Here is a 20,666-nt window from a genome sequence, read left to right as displayed (position 1 = left end):
TTACTTGTGATGAGAACTCAGAATTTACTCTCTTAATAACTACAATATATAACATACAGCAGTGTTAATTATATTTATCATGTTGTACCTTACATCCTTACTACTTATAACTGGAGGTTTATACCTTCTGACAGCTTTCATCTAATTCCCCCTCCCCTCAACCCTCCACCCCTGCCTCTGGTAACCACATATCTCATCTCTTTTTCTATGAGTTCGTTTGTTTTCATTTGTTAGAATTTAAAGCAGCTCTTCCTTGGTTAAGCACAATGGAAGATTATTAAGAGCATAATGAGCATTTCATAGAATCATTAGGAAGGCTGGGAACTATGCCAGATAATAAGCAGTAAGAAAAGTACCCCAAACCTTATTTTAACAACCAGGACAAACATACTGGTAGAAATGGTTAAAACCAGGATTTCCCATAAAATACCCCAAACCGTTTTTGGTAAAGGATCTTCTCCTTTGTTCCAGCTCTTTCTACCAACTCTTGCAAAACAGCTCTCCTTGTTTCTTGCCTTTATCTACCAACATCTTCTGAGCCCACGTTGGCATGATGAGTCTGTTTGACAGATCCTGGGTCACATAGTTGTGTCCTACTTGAAATAGAGGCTTGAGAAGAGAGCAACCAACACTCAAACCCTGTGGTGGAGGCAACATTTGCTGCTAGTTAAAAATCATAACATAGAAGAATGCCTAAAACATAAAATGTAGGCCTGCCTGGTAAAAAAAGTATCAATAAAAAGTCAAACATTCATTAAAATGTCCTTGTGCCAGGCATTGTGCTAAGACATTTGTAAGAAAGTCTCAATTTTCTGTTCTGTATGTGAGAAGATTATTTAGCTAGAGAAAAGCTAAATAATGTGTCCAATGTCACAAGGTTAATAACATCACCAATATTCAAACCAAGATTTCCTAAATCATGGGTTGTAAAATCTCTCTTTAGCTATGTTCTTGAAAACAAAAAAACAAAAAAAAACAAAGACATCATTAAGTGCCTTATAATTTTTCTTAATAACAATATTTATTCGAAAAAATTCAGATTTTGATTGTACTTCCAATCATTTCCACATACATTTTGAGCATTCAAATATATACGGAAATTGTGAGAGTAGCATCCACTTAACCACTATTATTCAACATAGTTTTGGAAGTTTTAGCCACTGAAATCAGAGAAGAAAAAGGAATGAAAGGAATCCAAATCAGAAAAGAAGAAGTAAAGCTGTCACTGTTTGCAGATGGCATGATACTATACAAAGAGAATCCTAAAGATGCTACCAGAAAACTACTAGAGCTAATCAATGAATTTGCTAAAGTAGCAGGATGCAAAATTAATCCACAGAAATCTCTTGCATTCCTATACACTAATGATGAAAATTCTGAAAGAGAAATTAAGGAAACATTCCCATTTACCATTGCAACAAAAAGAATAAAATACCTAGGAATAAACCTACTTAAGGAGACAAAAAACTGTATGCAGAAAACTATAAGACACTGATGAAGAAAATTAAAGATGATACAAACAGACAGAGAGATATACCGTGTGCTTGGATTGGAAGAATCAATATTGTGAAAATGATTCTACTACCCAAAGCAATCTACATATTCAATGCAATCCCTATCAAACTACCAATGGCATTTTTCACAGAACTAGAACAAAAAATTTCACAATTTGTATGGAAACACAAAAGAACCCGAATAGCCAAAGCAATCTAGAGAAAGAAAAAAGGAGCTGGAGGAATCAGGCTCCCTGATTTCAGACTATACTACAAAGCTAAAGTCATTAAGACAGTATTGTACTGGCACAAAAACAGAAATATAGATCAGTGGAACAGGATAGAAAGCCCAGAGATGAACCCACACACATATGGTCACCTTAGTTTTGATAAGGAGGCAGGAATACACAACAGAGAAAAGACAGCCTCTTCAATAAGTGGTGCTGGGAAAACTGGACAGCTACTTGTTAAGGAATGAAATTAGAACACTCCTTAATAACATACACAAAAATACACTCAAAATGGATTAAAGCCCTAAATGTAAGGCCAGACACTGTAAAATTCTTATAGGAAAACGTAGGCAGAACACTCTATGACATAAATAACAGCAAGATCCTTTTTGACGCACTTCCTAGAGAAATGGAAATAAAAACAAGAATAAACAAATGGGACCTAATGAAATTTAAAAGCTTTTGCAAAGAAAAGGAACCCAAAACAAGAATAAACAAATGGGACCTAATGAAATTTAAAAGCTTTTGCACAGCAAAGGAAACCATAAACAAGACCAAAAGACAACCCTCAGATGGGAGAAAATATTTACAAATGAAGCAACTGACAAAGGATTAATCTCCAAAATTTACAAGCAGCTCATGCAGCTCAATATCATAAAAACAACCCAATCCAAAAATGGGCAAAAGACCTAAATAGACATTCTCCAAAGAAGATATACAGATTGCTAACAAACACATGAAAGGATGCTCAACTTAACTAATCATTAGAGAAATGCAGATCAAAACTACAATGAGGTATCACCTCACACCAGTCAGAATGGCCATCATCAAAAAATCTATAAACAATAAATGCTGGAGAGAGTGTGGAGAAAAGGGGACCTTCTTGCACTGTTGGTGGGAATGTAAATTGATACAGCCACTATGAAGAACGGTATGGAGGTTCCTTAAAAAACTACAAATAGAACTACCATATGACCCAGCAATCCCACTACTGGGCATATACCCTGAGAAAACCATAATTCAAAAAGAGTCATGTACCACAATGTTCATTGCAGCTCTATTTACAATAGCTGGGACATGGAAGCAACCTAAGTGTCCAGTGAGAGATGAATGGATAAAGAAGATGTGGTACATATATACAGTGGAATGTTAGCCATAAAAAGAAACAAAATGGAGTTATTTGTAGTGAGGTGGATGGACCTAGAGCCTGTCATACAGAGTGAAGTAAGTCAGAAAGAGAAAAACAGGTACCGTACGCTAACACATATATATGGAATCTAAAAAAAAAAAAAAAAAAAGGGTTCTGAAGAACCTAGGGGCAGGACAGGAATAAAGATGGAAATGTAGAGAATGGACTTGAGGACATGGGGAGGGGGAAGTGTAAGCTGGGACGGAGTGAGAGAGTAGCATTGACATATATACACTACCAAATGTAAAATAGATAGCTAGTGGGAAGCAGCTGCATAACACAGGAGATCAGCTCAGTGCTTTGTGACCACCTACAGGGGTGGGATAGGAAGGATTGGAGGGGGATGCAAGAGGGAGGAGATATGGGGATATATGTATATGTATAGTTGATTCACTTTGTTATAAACCAGAAACTAACAAACCATTGTAAAGCAATTATACCCCGATAAAAATTTTTTAAAAATTAAAACAAAAAGTTAAAAAGTGATTGAGTTCATATTAGAAGTTTTTCCCTTAATGAGTGTCATCAGCAGAGATATTTTTTTAAGAAATAAAATGTTCATTTTACTACAAATACAAAAACTTCAGGCTTGTAAAACCATATTATTCTAGTACAAATGCAGTAAGTTAAATATGTTAAATAATTCCTTTACTAATTACTGTTCAGCTCTAAAAAGAAGTTCATCAAATATTCAAACACATTTGCTCCCTCCCAAAATGATAAAAAAATTATAATATATCCCAGAAACTATAAGAACAATATAATTAAGAGCCCACTTATATTTTAATGATAATGTATTAGATCTGCAAGTACAAGATTAGGGTTGAGTGATGCAAAATTGGCTTAATAAAATGCAGGAATTTTAATGATAAACACGACATTGGTCTATATATTTTTTACATCAATCTCTTTAACTGCATACTCTTCCCTCTCCTTACTATGAGGGAACATTACAAGCAAGTATGCAAGAGCTGAAAAGTGAAAATTTATGTTAAAGGTAATGATCTTTGAAATTTTTTTCTCTAATGAGAACTTTGTGGCTCAGTAGATTTCAAGAGATTATTGGTTTTGGAAATAGATTACATCAACTAGGGAGGTAATGAAAATTATTAGGGCTGAATAAAATAAAACAGCAAATTTATAATTCACACTAGCATTTTCCAAGTCTCTAGCTTTCCACACAAGTTTAAAGCCTTTTTTAAAAACACAGATATGAAAGTTGCTCTATGTAGGCTAAGATATTTCTGTATAATACAGTGAGTTTACATATGTAGCAAGGTATAATATTATTTTGAATGTATTTTTTGAATACAAATATCTCAAACTACGAAATTTAGGATGATATTATATAATACAAAAGAGAAAGTAATCTCCATCTGCTTGATATACAGTAATTAATTAATTTACATGTTAAATATATTAAAATAATTTGACTTAGGACATGTTTGTATAATATTCTCTCTCTCTACATATATATTAAAAATATATGTATATAATTATAAATATAAATATATATATATATTAAAAAAAACCTCCCAGTATTATTTCTGGATGATTTGTTTGACATACTAGACCAACAATTCTTTAACATTTTATTTTTCTCATACACTCTTGTCTGTTTCAGTTTTTGTATTCTCAAGCCTTAGATCTGTTCCACATACACAAGAGGAACGCAATTAAAATTTGTTAAATAACCATCTCAAGGAACGATATATATTCACACTTAAAGATGAATTACAGAAGCTTTAATTGTATAAGATTTAATGGTTACCTCCACGAACTTCTTGAAACATGTAAATATGTATTATATTAATGTATTAGAAAATGAATGGATTATACTTATAAAAGTAATATTTTAAAAGCTTAGTTTGGTCATCTTTAACCACTAAGTGGAAACCAGTTATTAATGAAATTCTTGATAAAACTTTACAAAGTATTTTTCTTTGGGGAATGTAAATATGTAAAAACGAATCCAATTAGCCTTTTGTTTAATAAAAAACGTTGAAATGTCTACTTCATATAGCTCACCTGATCTCAATTATTTTCTTTCCTGACCCTTTCTCATTAATGAACCCTATTTTAAAATACTTTTAAAAGAGCTCATTCATTTTTATTTCAAGTGCCAATTATAGATGTGTACAGTGTATGAAATTGACTAATACACAGGTGAGCTGTGAATTTGGAAATGCTGATATGATATATTCCTAGAGTTTTAATTATGTTAATATCAAAATTGTCCTACTTTAAATAAGAAAAGATGAGATCACTAAAAATAAATATGACATTACTTAAAATACTGTCTTATTCATCTAAGAGGACATATAGGCATAGACATAGTCTTAATTGTATTCATCTATTAGTATAGAAAAATAATGCAAAAATAACATCAAATATTTAATTATTTATGATATTTTTGTAGTGGATTGTAAGTTGCAGGATAGAAAATTAATACATAGAAATCTGTTGCATTTTTATACACTAGCAACAAAAGGTCTGAAAGAGAAACTAAGGAAACAATCCCATTTAGCATTGCATCCAAAATAATAAAATACCTAGGAATAAACCTAACTAAGGAGGTAAAAACCTGTACTCCAAAAACTATTATATAAGACCCTGGTGAAAGAAATTGAAAATGACACAAACAGGTTGGACAGGTATGCCATGATCTTGGATTGGAAGAATCAATATTGCCAAAATAACTATACTACCCAAGGCAATCTATAGATTCAGTGCAATTCCTATAAAATTACCAATGGCATTTTTCACAGAACGAGAATAAAAAAATTTAAATTTGTGTGGAAACACAAAATACCTCGAATAGCCAAAGAAAACTTGAGAAAGAAAAATGTAGCTGGAGAAATCAGGCTCCCTGACTTCAGACTATACTGCAAAGCTACAGTAATGAAAGTAGTACGGGACTAACAAAAAAACAGAAATACAGATCAATGGAATAAGATAGAAAGCCAAGAAATAAACTCACAGATATATGAGCAACTTTACTATCATTACTCTGAATCCTTTTTCAGGTAGACTGCCTCTTTCCTCTTCATTTATTTGGTCTGGTGGGTTTGTACCTTGCTCCTTCATCTGCTGCATATTTCTCTACCTTCTCATTTTGTTTAACTTACTGTGTTTGGGGTCTCCTTTTCACAGGTTGCAGGTTGGTAGTTCTTGTTGTTTTTGGTGTCTGCCCCTAATGGGTGAGGTTGGTTCAGTGGCTTCTGTAGGCTTCCTGGTGAAGGGGACTGGTGCATTTGTTCTGATGGTTGGGGCAGGGCCACATACAGTGGTGTGTTTTGGGGTGTCTGTGAACTTAGTATGATTTTAGGCAGCCTTCTGCTAATGGGTAGTGTTGTGTTCCTGTCTTGCTAGTTGACTGGCATGGAGCGTCCAGCACTGGAGCTTGCTGACCGTTGGGTGGAGCTGGGTCTTGGTGTTGAGATGGAGACCTCTGGGAGAGCTCTTGCCAATTAATATTCCTTAGGGCCAGGAGTTTTCTGGTAGTCCAATGTCCTGGACTTGGCTCTCCCACCTCAGAGGCTCAGGCCCAACCCCTGTCCAGAGCACCAAGACCCTGCAAGCCACATGGCATGGAAGAAAAGGAAAACAAAAAATCGAAAAAGGAACAGACACACACAAAGAGACACACACACACAAGAAAACAAACAGTCAAACTAAACCCCAAGACAAATGGTAAAATCAAAACCAAACAGACAAAAACTCACAAAGAATAACACACACACACACACACACACAAATAGAAAACAAAAAAGAAGAGAGCAACCAAACAAGTAAACGAACCCAAAATCAAAAACAAACACTAAAAACTAAACTAACAAAAAAAAAGAACCAAAAACAAATCAAAAGCAGAAAACAAATTCTAGGTGGGTCTCTGGGCCGCTGTAGGCACTGTGGGGCCAGCTCAGACTCTGACCAGACCCAACTTCTGCTTGTACTTGCCCCCAAAGTCCACAGTTTCACCCAAAGTACACAGCCTCAGTTGTGGGCATACTCAATGTCTATTCAGATATTCCACAGATGTAGGGTTTTCCAAGCATATTGCAGGGATTTAATCTGCTGTTCCAGTGGCTGCATGGAGAGAGTTCCCTTTCTCTGGTCGCATGGAGTTCAACTTTGGTTTTGGCCCTGCCTCTGCATGTGGACCACCCTCAGGAAACTGTTCCCCACCCAGGGAAGAGGGGGTGAAAGCAGTGGCTGATTAGGGCTCACTTACTCACTCAGGCCAAGTGAGAGGGAGAGATATGACAGTCACATTTGGGATGTGTGGGAAGTGCCTTGCAGTGGCATAGGCTGGCAGGAAGTTGCAACAGCCTGAGGCAAGCCATTCACGCTTCTGGGGAAGTTGGCCCTGGATCATGGGACCCTTGGCCATGGTGGGCTGCTCATATTCCTGGGAAGGTGTGGGCAGTGACCTGCGCTTGCTCATAGGACCCTTGGTGGCAGCAGCGGCAGCTATAGCTGTTGTGCCCGCCTCTGGGGCCCAAGATAGCAGCCATGGCTTGTGCCCAGCCCTGGAGCTTGTGTAGGCAGTGCCCTGTTGTCTGTGAGCACACAGATAAAACGCTCCTATGACGGACCTGCCCTTCTCCTCCTGCACCCCGCAACAATGGTCCCTTGCCTCTCTGGCAGGCCCAGGTTTCTTCCTGGACTCCCTCAGCTGTGATGCACTAGCCCCCTCAGGCTGGCTTCATTCAGCCAACCCCAGTCCTCTGCCTGGGGTCTGATCTCTGAAGCATGAGCCTCAGCACCCAGCCCCCACCATCCCTGGTGGACAGGCAAGTGTCTCAGGATGGAGAGTGCTGGTCAGCACTGATCCTCTTTGCAGGATTCTCTCTGCTTTGCCCTCCACACCCCTGTTGCTGCAGTCTCCTCTGAAGCTCCAAAGCTCCTCCCTGTCCCCACCAGTTAGGGGGCTTCCTAGTGTGTGGAAACTTTTCCTCCTTCACAGCCCCCTCCCAGAGACACAGGTCCCATTCCAATCCCTTTGTCTATTTTTTTTTCCTTTTTTCTTTGCCCCACCCAATTACATGGAGATTTTCTTGCCTCTTTGGAAGTCTGAGGTCTTCTGCCAGCCTTCAGTAGGCGTTCTGTAGGAATTGTTCCACATGTAGATGCATTTATGATGTATCTGTGGGGAATAAGGTGATCTCCACATCTTACTCCTGCACCATCTTTGCAAAACTTTCCAGTTTCAGCTATTTTGTTAAAGAAATGTTTTCTTCTTATGGAATGGCATACTAGAATCACAGTAGATTACTGAACAAATTCTCTTGTCACATCCTAATGATAATTTTCTTTCTTTCTTTTTTTTTTTTTTTAAAGAGGTTAAGAATGTTGGATGAAGTCCTTTTTTTTTTAAGGAATTCCTTTATTTTTATTATTTATTTATTTATTTATGGCTGTGTTGGGTCTTCGTTTCTGTGCGAGGGCTTTCTCTAGTTGCGGCAAGCGGGGGCCACTCTTCATCGCGGTGCGCAGGCCTCTCACTATCGTGGCCTCTCTTGTTGCGGAGCACAGGCTCCAGACGCGCAGGCTCAGTAATTGTGGCTCACGGGCCCAGTTGCTCCGCGGCATGTGGGATCTTCCCAGACCAGGGCTCGAACCCGTGTCCCCTGCATTGGCAGGCAAATTCTCAACCACTGCACCACCAGGGAAGCCCTAATTTTCTTTCTTTGACAGGTTATTTTTTGTTCATCAATTTTGGACTACCAGACATAGTTTCTAACCAAAGCTTCAATTAATGATGATGTGCAGATACTCTATATACCCTGCAAATAATCTATGCAAGATAATTTTCCAGCCACTTTGAGCAGGAAGACAAGAGTACAGCCATTTTGGAAAAAGGACCAGGGAATGGCCATGGGCAAAACGGGTCTTCCAAGCTAAAGAACAAAGGCCTTGGGGGCCTGAGTTCTAGAGACAAAAACAAACAAACAAAAAACAGGCTCACAGGAATAAAAGGTTAACTTTATCTCTGTTACACTAATGAGTATACTTAATTGTACCACAAAACAAGAAACTCAGCTATAAATTTTAAGTTTATCCATTTCTGTGCTTTCTTTCAGAAAATTCCCATGCATTTCCCTCCCCTCACAGAAGCACTCTCTATTCCTGATAGCCACCTGCTGATCAAAAAAGTTTGAGGGGCTTCCCTGGTGGTGCAGTGGTTAAGACTCTGCACTCCCAATGCAGGTTCAATCCCTGGTAAGAGAACTAGATCCCACATGCATGCCACAACTAAGAGTTCGCATGCTGCAACTAAGATCCAGCACAACCAATAAATAAATTAAATATTAAAAACTTTTAAAAATTTAAAAGAAAGAAGTTTGAATATTTCTGGAAATTATCAGTGATCATGAGACAAATTCTCTTTTGTTATAAAAGCAACTCACCACTTCTACTCGGGGACCTGGCACTTTTTTTCTGCCTTCTTCCTTGTGCACAAGCTATTTCTTTTAATAAAAAGCTTTGCTTGCCTTAGAGTCTTGTGTAAATGCTACTCATTTCAATGATAATGTTGTCCAAGAATCTGGAAAGGGTCAGTAACAACTTCTAGAATAACTGAGTGATTTCCCCAAAAGAGATGCCTCTTAGATGACTAAAAACTCAGTGAGACAATTTAATATTTCATAAATATCTAATGCAGTCTAAGATAACATAGTATAAATAAAAAGCTAAAATAGAACAAAATATTTAAAACCTCTTAATGATACTGTAGATGTTAAGTTGATCAGTTTATATTAAATAATATATTCAGTTCTGGGAAACAAAATTCAAAACACAGTTCAAAATGAACCTTATCAAACAGATATGCATGGGATATCAATAATGCTTCTCTTTCCAAGAGTTGTTCTAAAAGAGCTTTGTAACCAGTGATATAATAAGGATAATTATCTTCAAACTGGGAGAATAAGGCAATCATATGTAAACAGAAATTGAAGCAGAAAGAAAGTGAGTAGTTAATAAAAGAGTACCTATCTATCTAAAATATTTCAAATTTTAGGCCTTGATTTGTTAAATGTCAGTGTACTAAAAGCATTCACAAATGCAAATACAATCCCCAAGCTTCTATCCTTATTCTTTAGTGGGTCATAGGGCATAAGAGATGTATACACTAAACAGAAATTAATGTATGTGAGTGTGTATGTTATAAAACACTTTCTAGAATAATTTAATAAACTAAGCTACCATTACCACCATTTCCTTAAAGAAGTACTTTTTTTCTGAAATACATGAAAGTTACAACTTCAAAGTAAGTCTTAAAATAAATATATTTATGTTTATCAAAATTAACCATATAGTGCTCATTTTTTCTAATTTTGCTCTGCACATAAGAAAATGTTACTGTTTGACATTTGGAAACCAGTGACATACAGTGGTTTCTAAAGTTATTTGACATGCTACTTTGTATAGCATCTCAAGGGGTATGTAATTATGGGACAATGTCTCATTAAAGTTTGTGATCAATGACTGTCACAAAGATATTGAACACAAGATTTTGCCCTTGAAAATAACATGCCTGGAAGAAATAAAATAATATACACAAAAAAGTTGTTAAATACATATGGTAAGATGGATGAAATAAACAAGGGCAATTTAGTAGTTACAAATGCAAAATCCTTTCACTAGGTGAAAAAGCAATTAAAAAGAGGATGTGAATTATTTATTTAAAAGAATTTAATGTAAAAAGGTTTTCTATAAGAAGTGAAGTAGAAATAAACAATGTAGTATATTATTAGGCTTGGCCTGGGGTCAGCTCACCACTTGTTTTTTTCTAGTTGTTTTTTTTTTTAACTACTCATGCACATTCATTTATATATAATCTATGATTGCTTTCATGCTACAGTGGTAAAGTTGAGTAGTTGCAACATAGACCATATAGTTCACAAAGCTAAAAAAGTTTAGTATCTGGTTTTTAAACAGAAATGTTTGTCAATCCCTGGGCTATACCAAGAGAAAAAAAAATATTGTCTGAGTCAAAAGAAGTAATAATGTCTATGTTCTTTATGTTGTTTTAAAAACAATAATAAACCCTATTCATTATCTAGATTTCAGTTCAAAAGTCACTGTCAGAGAAATATTTATGACCCACACTCACATAATCCACATAAGGTGCTTCTCTGTATAAGGTATCAGAGTATTCTGTTCTTTTTTGTAACAGTAATCATCATAATTATAAACAAATATTTTGGTATGATTACTTGATTATCCCTTTCTGCCCCATAAGTCAAAAGCTCTATAACAGAAGATACACGTCTATTTTGTTTATCACTCAGTAAACAGTTATTGAAATTATCAGTGGAGGGCTTTCCTGGTGGCGCAGTGGTTAAGAATCTGCCTGCCAATGCAGGGTACACAGGTTCAAGCCCTGGTCTGGGAAGATCCCACATGCCGTGGAGCAACTAAGCTCATGCACCACAACTACCGAGCCTGTGCTCTAGAGCCCGAGCCACAACTACTGAGCCCACATGCCTAGAGCCCATGCTCCATAACAAGAGAAACCACCACAATGAGAAGCCAGCCCACTGCAAAGAAGAGTAGCCCCCATTCGCTGCAACTAGAGAAAGCCTGCATGCAGCAACAAAGACCCAACTCAGCCAAAAATAAATTAATCAATTAATAAAAAAAGAAAGAAAGAATCAGTAGACAACATAGAAATTACAAGGAACATATAAAAGAAATTAAGGTAAATGTAATAATAGAAGAAACACTGTATGTCATGTTGTAATTATGGGGGAAGTACTGCAAAAAACATCTTTCTTCCCCTCTGTTATTCAGAAGTAAATAGGAGAATAGAGATTTAATAAATGGGATTAATTGAAAAATGTGTTTTTTATATCTATGACCAAATAAATTTTCTAATACTTAATCTCTGAAGATAAGTAGACTTCCACATAAGATCACTTGCACAGTTGTACAACTACAGGATTACCAGAGAGTAGTAAGTCATTTCTTATACAGAAGGAGCAGACCAAAACACAACTGCTCTGCAGAAGGCATATCTAACAGCAAACACAACAACAACAGATCTTTCAACTGTCCTTTTCCAAAATTTTCCATTCAGGTAAATCACTCCTACTTCCCTTAGCAAAGGTAGGAAAACAATGAAAGGCCAATGGTTTTACTATACTAGAAGTCACCTCATATAAAAACATAAAATCACAAAGAAAGGAAGCTCTTCTTACACACTGGAAAATGTACCAGAGTATAATACCTCATATACCTTTTCTCCTTATTGATTGGAGAGATCATATTTACTTGGTTTATTAATAGAAATAACATTTGACATAAATGTAGACAACAATATTTAAAAGGTACATTTACAATAACATCAAACATCTACCAACTTGTAATAAATCTATTAGATGTACAATATCTATATGTGAAATATAGAAATATTATTGAGATAATCAAAGGGCATATAATTAAATAAATTAACAAACCATAGTCACATATTAGAAAGTTAATGCTGTTTCTCCACAATAAACTATTGACTCATAATTGCAATATATTTGTAGAATCTTAAAAGCAAAAGTTGTTGTTTTTGAAATTTAGAAATGCAAAGGATGTTGAGTAGTCGAGACACTATTAAACATAATGTTTGGAGGAATTATAGTATTATTTATCAAAACTTACTATAAATTTTCATTGTGCATTTTGATTTTCTATTATATGCATGCATGTTATAAACTCTCCTCTAAGCTCTGCTTCCACTTCATCTGCAAATTTTGACAAATTGTATTCTTTACTCAGAGAGATTTTATTCATTTTTCATATTGAAATATAGTTGATGTACAATATTATGTTAGTTTTCAGTGTTCTACCTTATGATTTGATATTGGCATACATTAATAAAGTGAACACCACAAGTCTAGTAATCATCTGTTCCCATTGTAATAAGGTTATTATAATATTATTGACCATATTCCTTATGCTGTATCCCCAAGGCTTATTTATTTTGTAATTGGAAGTTTGTACTTCTTAATCCCATTCACCTATTTTACACACCCCAAACCCCTCCCCTCTAACATTAACCTGTTTGTTTGCTGTGTCTACAAGGCTATTGTTGTTTTGTTTGTTAGGGTTAGGGTGTTTTAGATTTCATGTATAAGTGAGAGCATATGGTATTAGCTTTATCTGTCTGACATATTTCACTTAGCATAATACCCTCTAGATCCATCCATGTTGTTGCAAATGGTAAGATTTCATTTTAAAAAATGGCTGAATAATATTCCATTGTGTGTGTATACCATGATAAATATATATATATATCTATATATACATATATATAGATATATATATAAATCTTTCCTATCCATTCATATATTGAAGGGCACTTAATTGCTCCCATATCTTAGCTATTTTAAATAATGCTGCAAAAAACATTGGTGAGCATATATCTTTTTGAATTAGTGTTTTAGTTTTCTCTGGGTAAACACCAAGAAGTTAAATTGCTGGATCATATGCCAGTTCTGTTTTCAATTATTTGAGGAACCTCCATATTGTTTTCCATAGTAGCTGCACCAGTTTGTAATCATCAACACTGAACAAAGCTTTCCTTTTATCCAAATTCTTCCCAACACTTGTTATATGCTATCTTTTTAATAATGACCATTCTGATAGATGTGAGGTGGTATCTCACTGTGGTTCTAATTTCCCCAGTGATTAGTGATGTTGAGCACCTTTTCATGTGTCTTCTGTCCATCTGTATGTCTTTTTTCAAACAATGTCTATTCATGTCCTCTGCCCATCTTTTAAATTGGGTTGTTTGTTTTTTGTTGTTGGATTGTATGCATTCTATGTATATTTTGGATGTTAACCCCTTATCACATATATCATTTGCAAAACTCTTCACCCATTCAATAGGTTGCCTTTTTCTTTTGTTGATAGTTTCCTTCACTGTGCAAACACTTTTTAGCATATTGTAGTCCCAATTGTTGATTTTTGCTTGTTTCCCTTGCCTGAGGACCCAGATCTAAAAAAAAAAAAGTACTGTATGACTGATGTGAAAGTGACTCTGCCTGATTCTTCTAAGAGTTTTATGGTTTTAGGTCTTACATTTAAGTCTTTAATCCATTTTTTTTTACATGAACAAGTTTTTATATGCATATTAGACATTCAGTTTCATTAAAGTCATAAAAAAGAAAATAATTGACCAAAATCAAGAGGAAAAACAAGTCAATTGAAATAAATTCATGGAATTTATAGACATTGACTTAACAGATAAAGTTAAAATAACAGGTATAAGAAATTAAATTATAAGATGGATAATTACAGGACAGAACTGATGATGTGAAATAATAGAATGGAATTTATACTCTAGATCTAAAATCTGAAATTAAGAATGTAGTATATGGATTTAAAAACAGATTAGACACTGTGGAAGAAAGTGTTACTGAACTGGAAGATAGGTCAAACAAATAGGAAACCAGGGCCCAGAGAGATAAAAAGATGAAAAATTCAGAAAAGAGTAAATGACATACAGTTATAACAAAACTGAATTCATGTGTGGATGGAGGATAATAAGCAGAGGAGAGATATTGTGACAGAAGCAGGATTTAAAGATCTCATGACTTAGAATTTTCTAAATTTGATGAAAACATCAACCCACACGTTTAAATTTTTTTGAATTCTGATGAATATACATAGGAAGAAAAATATACTGAGGTACATCATAGACAATTGCTGAAAACCAAAGACAAAAGGAAACTTTAAAAGTAATTAAGAAAAAGAGACATTTTAAAAAAAGAAGTAATAAAACAGGCAACAAACCTTCCAACTGAAACTGGAGGCTAGAAGGTAATTGAGTGATATTTTCTGCCAACCTCTAACTCTCTATACAGTGAAAATATCCTTCAAAACTAAAGACCAAAAACTTCAAGCAATGAAAAAAATAAAGAATTTATCATCAGAGGAACTACACTAAAGATAATACTTAATGAAGGGTGCTCATTAAGCAAAAGAAAAGTGATCCTAGATAAAAGTATAAAAATTCAGGTGGAAACATGGAGCAAAAATGGCTAAATACAGATGCATATAATTACATACAGAATGATAATAATCAACTTTGTAGGGTTTAAAATGTATTGGAAGTTAAAATACATGGCATACATACAACAGTGTCAAAGTTCAACAGTGTTTTAAAAAGGCAAGAGGTAAGTATAAATGTAGTGACTGGTACAGCTTCTTTAGGAAATGTAAAAGTTTTCATTCATATTACATGCCATGTTTTATTCTATAGAGGTACCACTAAAAAATAGTAGCAGAATGTATTGCTAATAAGTTATTAGAGCAAGAGAATGGGAAAATAGTAGTTAATCAAAAAGAAGGCAAGTAAAGAGAAAATGTAAATATACATTGAAAAGACAAATGAGAAATAGAAAGATGGTAGATTTATTGTTAAATATATCAATACTCACATTAGTTTTAAGCTGACCTTGTTATTAATTTATTAAAAAATATTTTTCTGGTGCCTGTTATGTAAAATATGCTACTGGATAATTGCCTACTGCAGATATGTATAAATTCTTCAGATAAGCTATGACATAGGCATTGTAATATACATTTTTTCCACGTCTTTATAGCAGTATAATTGTTTTACAATGATGTGTTAGTTTCTACTTTATAACAAGGTGAATTAGTTATACATATACATACGTTCCCATATCTCTTCCTTCCTGTGTCTCCCTCCCTCCCACCCTCCTTATCCCACCCCTCTAGGTGGTCACAAACCACCGAGCTGATCTCCCTGTGCTGTGTGGCTGCTTCCCACTAGCTATCTATTTTACATTTGGTAGTGTATATATGTCCATGCCACTCTCTCACTTTGTCACAGCTTACCCTTCCCCCTCCCCATATCCTCAAGTCCATTCTCTAGTAGGTCTGTGTCTTTATTCCCGTCTTACCCCTAGATTCTTCATGACCTTTTTTTTTTTTCTTAGATTCCATATATATGTGTTAGCATATGGTATTTCTTTTTCTCTTTCTGACTTACTTCACTCTGTATGACAGACTCTAGGTCCATCTACCTCATTACAAATATCTCAATTTCATTTCTTTTTATGGCTGAGCAATATTCCATTGTATATATGTCCCACATCTTCTTTATACATTCATCCAATGATGGACACTTAGGTTGCTTCCATGTCCTGGCTACTGTAAATAGAGCTGCAATGAATATTTTGGTACATGACTCTTTTTGAATTATGGTTTTCTAAGGGTATATGCACAGTAGTGGGATTGCTGGGTCGTATGGTAGTTCTATTTTTAGTCTTTAAGGAACATCCATATTGTTCTCCATAGTGGCTGTATCAATTTACATTCCCACCAACAATGCAAGAGGGTTCCCTTTTCTCCACACCCCCTCCAGCATTTATTGTTTCTAGATTTTTTGATGATGGCCATTCTGACTGGTGTGAAATGGTATCTCATTGTAGTTTTGATTTGCATTTCTCTAATGATTAATGATGTTGAGCATTCTTTCATGTGTTTGTTGGCAATCTGTATATCTTCTTTGGAGAAATGTCTATTTAGGGCTTCTGCCCATTTTTGGATTGGGTTGTTTGTTTTTTTGATATTGAGCTGCATGAGCTGCTTGTAAATCATGGAGATTAACCCTTTGTCAGTAGCTTCATTTGCAAATATTTTCTCCCATTATGAGGGTTGTCTTTTGGTCTTGTTTATGGTTTCCTTTGCTGTGTAAAAGCTTTTAAGTTTAATTAGGTCTCATTTGTTTATTTTTGTTTTTATTTCCATTTCCCTAGGAGGTAGGTCAAAAAGGATCTTGCTGGGATTTATGTCATAGAGTGTTCTGCCTATGTTTTCCTCTAAGAGTTTGATAGTGTCTGGCCGTATATTTAGCTCTTTAATCCACTTTGAGTTTATTTTAGTGTATGGTGTAAGGGAGTGTTCTAATTTCATACTTTTACATGTACCTGTCCAGTTTTCCCAGCACCACTTATTGAAGAGGCTGTCTTTTCTCCACTGTATATTCTTGCCTCCTTTATCAAAGATAAGGTGACTATATGTGTGTGGGTTTATCTCTGGGCTTTCTATCCTGTTCTATTGATCTATATTTCTGTTTTTGTGCCAGTACCAAACTGTCTTGATTACTGTAGCTTTGTAATGTAGTCTGAAGTCAGGGAGCCTGATTCCCCCAGCTCCATTTTTCGTTCTCATGATTGCTTTGGCTATTTGGGGTCTTTTGTGTTTCCATACAAATTGTGAAATTTTTTGTTCTAGTTCTGTGAAAAATGCCAGTGGTAGTTTGATAGGGATTGCATTGAATCTGTAGATTGCTTTGGATAGTAGAGTCATTTTCACAATGTCAATTCTTCCAATCCAGGAACATGGTATATCTCTCCATCTATTTGTATCATCTTTAATTTCTTTCATCAGGGTCTTATAATTTTCTGCATACAGGTCTTTTGTCTCCTTAGGTAGGTTTATTCCTAGATATTTTATTCTTTTTGTTACAATGGTAAACGGGAGTGTTTTCTTAATTTCACTTTCAGATTTTTCGTCATTAGTGTATAGAAATGCAAGAGATTTCTGTGCATTAATTTTGTATCCTGCTACTTTACCAAATTCATTGATTAGCTCTAGTAGTTTTCTGGTAGCATCTTTAGGATTCTCTATGTAGAGTATCATGTCATCTGCAAATGGTGACAGCTTTACTTCTTCTTTTCCGATTTGGATTCCCTTTATTTCTTTTTCTTCTCTGATTGCTGTGGCTAACACTTCCAAAACTATGTTGAATAATACTGGTTTGAGTGGGCAACTTTGTCTTTTTTCTGATCTTAGTGGAAATGGTTTCAGTTTTTCACCATTGAGGATGATGTTGGCTGTGGGTTTGTCCTATATGGCCTTTATTATGTTGAGGAAAGTTTCCTCTATGCCTACTTTCTGCAGGGTATTTATCATAAATGGGTGTTGAATTTTGTCGAAAGCTTTCTTTGCATCTATTGAGATGATCATATGGATTTTCTCCTTCAATTTGTTAATATGGTGTATCACATTGACTGATTTGCATATATTGAAAAATCCTTGCATTCCTGGAATAAACCCCACTTGATCATGGTGTATGATCCTTTTAATGTGTTGTTGGATTCTGTTAGCTTGTATTTTGTTGAGGATTTTTGCATCTTTGTTCATCAGTGATATTGGCCTGTAGTTTTCTTTCTTTGTGACCTCTTTGTCTGGTTTTGGTATCAGGGTGATGGTGGCCTCGTACAATGAGTTTGGGAGTGGTCCTCCCTCTGCAATATTTTGGAAGAATTTGAGAAGGATAGGTGTTAGCTCTTCTCTAAATGTTTCATAGAATTCTCCTGTTAAGCCATCTGGTCCTGGGCTTTTGTTTGTTGGAAGGTTTTTAATCACAGTTTCAATTTCAGTGCTTGTGATTGGTCTGTTCATATTTTCTATTTCTTCCTGTTTCAGTCTCGGCAAGTTGTGCATTTCTAGGAATTTGTCCATTTCTTCCAGGTTGTCCATTTTTTTGGCATAGAGTTGCTTGTAGTAATCTCTCATGATCCTTCGTATTTATGCAGTGTCAGTAGTTACTTCTCCTTTTTCATTTCTAACTCCATTGATATGAGTCTTCTCCCTTTTTCTCTTGATGAGTCTGGCTAATGCTTTATCAATTTTGTTTATCTTCTCAAAGAACCAACTCTTAGTTTTATCGATCTTTGCTATCGTTTCCTCCATTTCTTTTTCATTTATTTCTGATCTGATCTTTATGATTTCTTTCATTCTGCTAACTTTGGGGTTTTTTTGTTCTTCTTTCTCTAATTGCTTTAGGTGCAAGGTTAGGTTGTTTATTTGAGATGTTTCCTGTTTCTCTAGGTAGAATTTTATTGCTATAAACTTCCCTCTTAGAACTGCTTTTGCTGCATCCCATAGGTTTTGGGTCGTCGTGTCTCCATTGTCATTTGTTTCTAGGTAGTTTTTGATTTCCTCTTTGATTTCTTCAGTGATCACTTCGTTATTAAGTAGTGTATTGTTTAACCTCCATGTGTTTGTATTTTTTACAGATCTTTTCCTGTAATTGATATCTAGTCTCATAACGTTGTGGTTGGAAAAGATACTTGATACGATTTCAATTTTCTTAAATTTACCAAGGCTTGATTTGTGACCCAAGATATGATCTATCCTGGAGAATGTTCCATGAGCACTTGAGAAAAATGTGTATTCTTTTGTTTTGGGTGGAATGTCCTATAAACATCAACTAAGTACATCTTGTTTAATGTATCATATAAAGCTTGTGTTTCCTTATTTATTTTCATTTTCTGTGATCTGTCCATTGGTGAAAGTGGGGTGTTAAAGTCCCCTACTATGATTGTGTTATTGTTTATTTCCCCTTTTATGGCTGTTAGTATTTGCCTTATATATTGAGGTGCTCCTATGTTGGGTGCATAAATATTTACAATTGTTATATCTTCTTCTTGGATCGATCCCTTGATCATTATGCAGTGTCTTCTTTGTCTCTTGTAATACTCTTTATTTTAAAGTCTATTTTGTCTGATATGAGAATTGCTACTCCAGCTTTCTTTTGATTTCCATTTGCATGGAATATCTTTTTCCATCCCCTCACTTTCCGTCTATATGTGTCCTTAGGTCTGAAGTGTGTCTCTTGTAGATAGCATATATGTGGTTCTTGTTTTTGTATCCATTCAGCCAGTCTGTGTCTTTTGGTGGGAGCATTTAATCCACTTACATTTAAGGTAATTATCGATATGTATGTTCTTATTCCCATTTTCTTAATTGTTTTGGGTTTGTTATTGTAGGTGTTTTCCTTCTCTTGTGTTTCTTGCCTAGAGAAGTTCCTTTAGCTTTTGTTGTAAAGCTGGTTTGGTGGTGCTGAACTCTCTCAGCTTTTGCTTGTCTGTAAAGGTTTTAATTTCTCCATCAAATCTGAATGAGGTCCTTGCTGGGTAGAGTAATCCTGGTTGTCGGTTTTTCACCTTCATCACTTTAAATATGTCCTACCACTCCCTTCTGGCTTGCAGAGATTCCTCTGAAAGATCAGCTGTTAAACTTATGGGGATTCCCTTGTGTGTTATTTATTGTTTTTCCCTTGCTGCTTTTATTATGTTTTCTTTATATTTAATTTTTCATAGTTTGATTAATATGTGTCTTGGCATGTTTCTCCTTGGATTTATCCTGTATTGGATTCTCTGTGCTTCCTGGACTTGATTAAGTATTTTCTTTCCTATATTAGGGAAGTTTTCAACTAAAATCTCTTCAAATATTCTCTCATTCCCTTTCTTTTTCTCTTCTTCTTCTGGGACCCCTATAATTCAAATGTTGGTGCGTTTTATGTTGTCCCAGAGGCCTCTGATACTGTCCTGCCTTTTTTTCATTCTTTTTTCTTTATTCTGTTCCGCAGTAGTTATTTCCACAATTTTATCTTCCAGGTCACTTATCCGTTCTTCTACCTCTGTTATTCTGCTATTGATCCCTTCTAGAGTATTTTTAATTTCATTTATTGTGTTGTTCATCGTTGCTTGTTTCCTCTTTAGTTCTTCTAGGTCCTTGTTAAATGTTTCTTGCATTTTCTCTATTCTATTTCCAAGATTTTGGATCATCTTTACTATCATTATTCTGAATTCTTTTTCAGGTAGACTGCCTATTTCCTCTTCATTTGTTAGGTCTGGTGGCTTTTTACCTTGTTCCTTCATCTGCTGTGTGTTTTTCTGTCTTCTCATTTTGCTTATCTTACTGTGTTTGGGGTCT

Source organism: Eschrichtius robustus, chromosome 18 (assembly GCF_028021215.1).
Source record: "Eschrichtius robustus isolate mEscRob2 chromosome 18, mEscRob2.pri, whole genome shotgun sequence".
NCBI lineage: Eukaryota > Metazoa > Chordata > Mammalia > Artiodactyla > Eschrichtiidae > Eschrichtius > Eschrichtius robustus.
Note: the sequence above shows the minus strand (reverse complement) of the source record.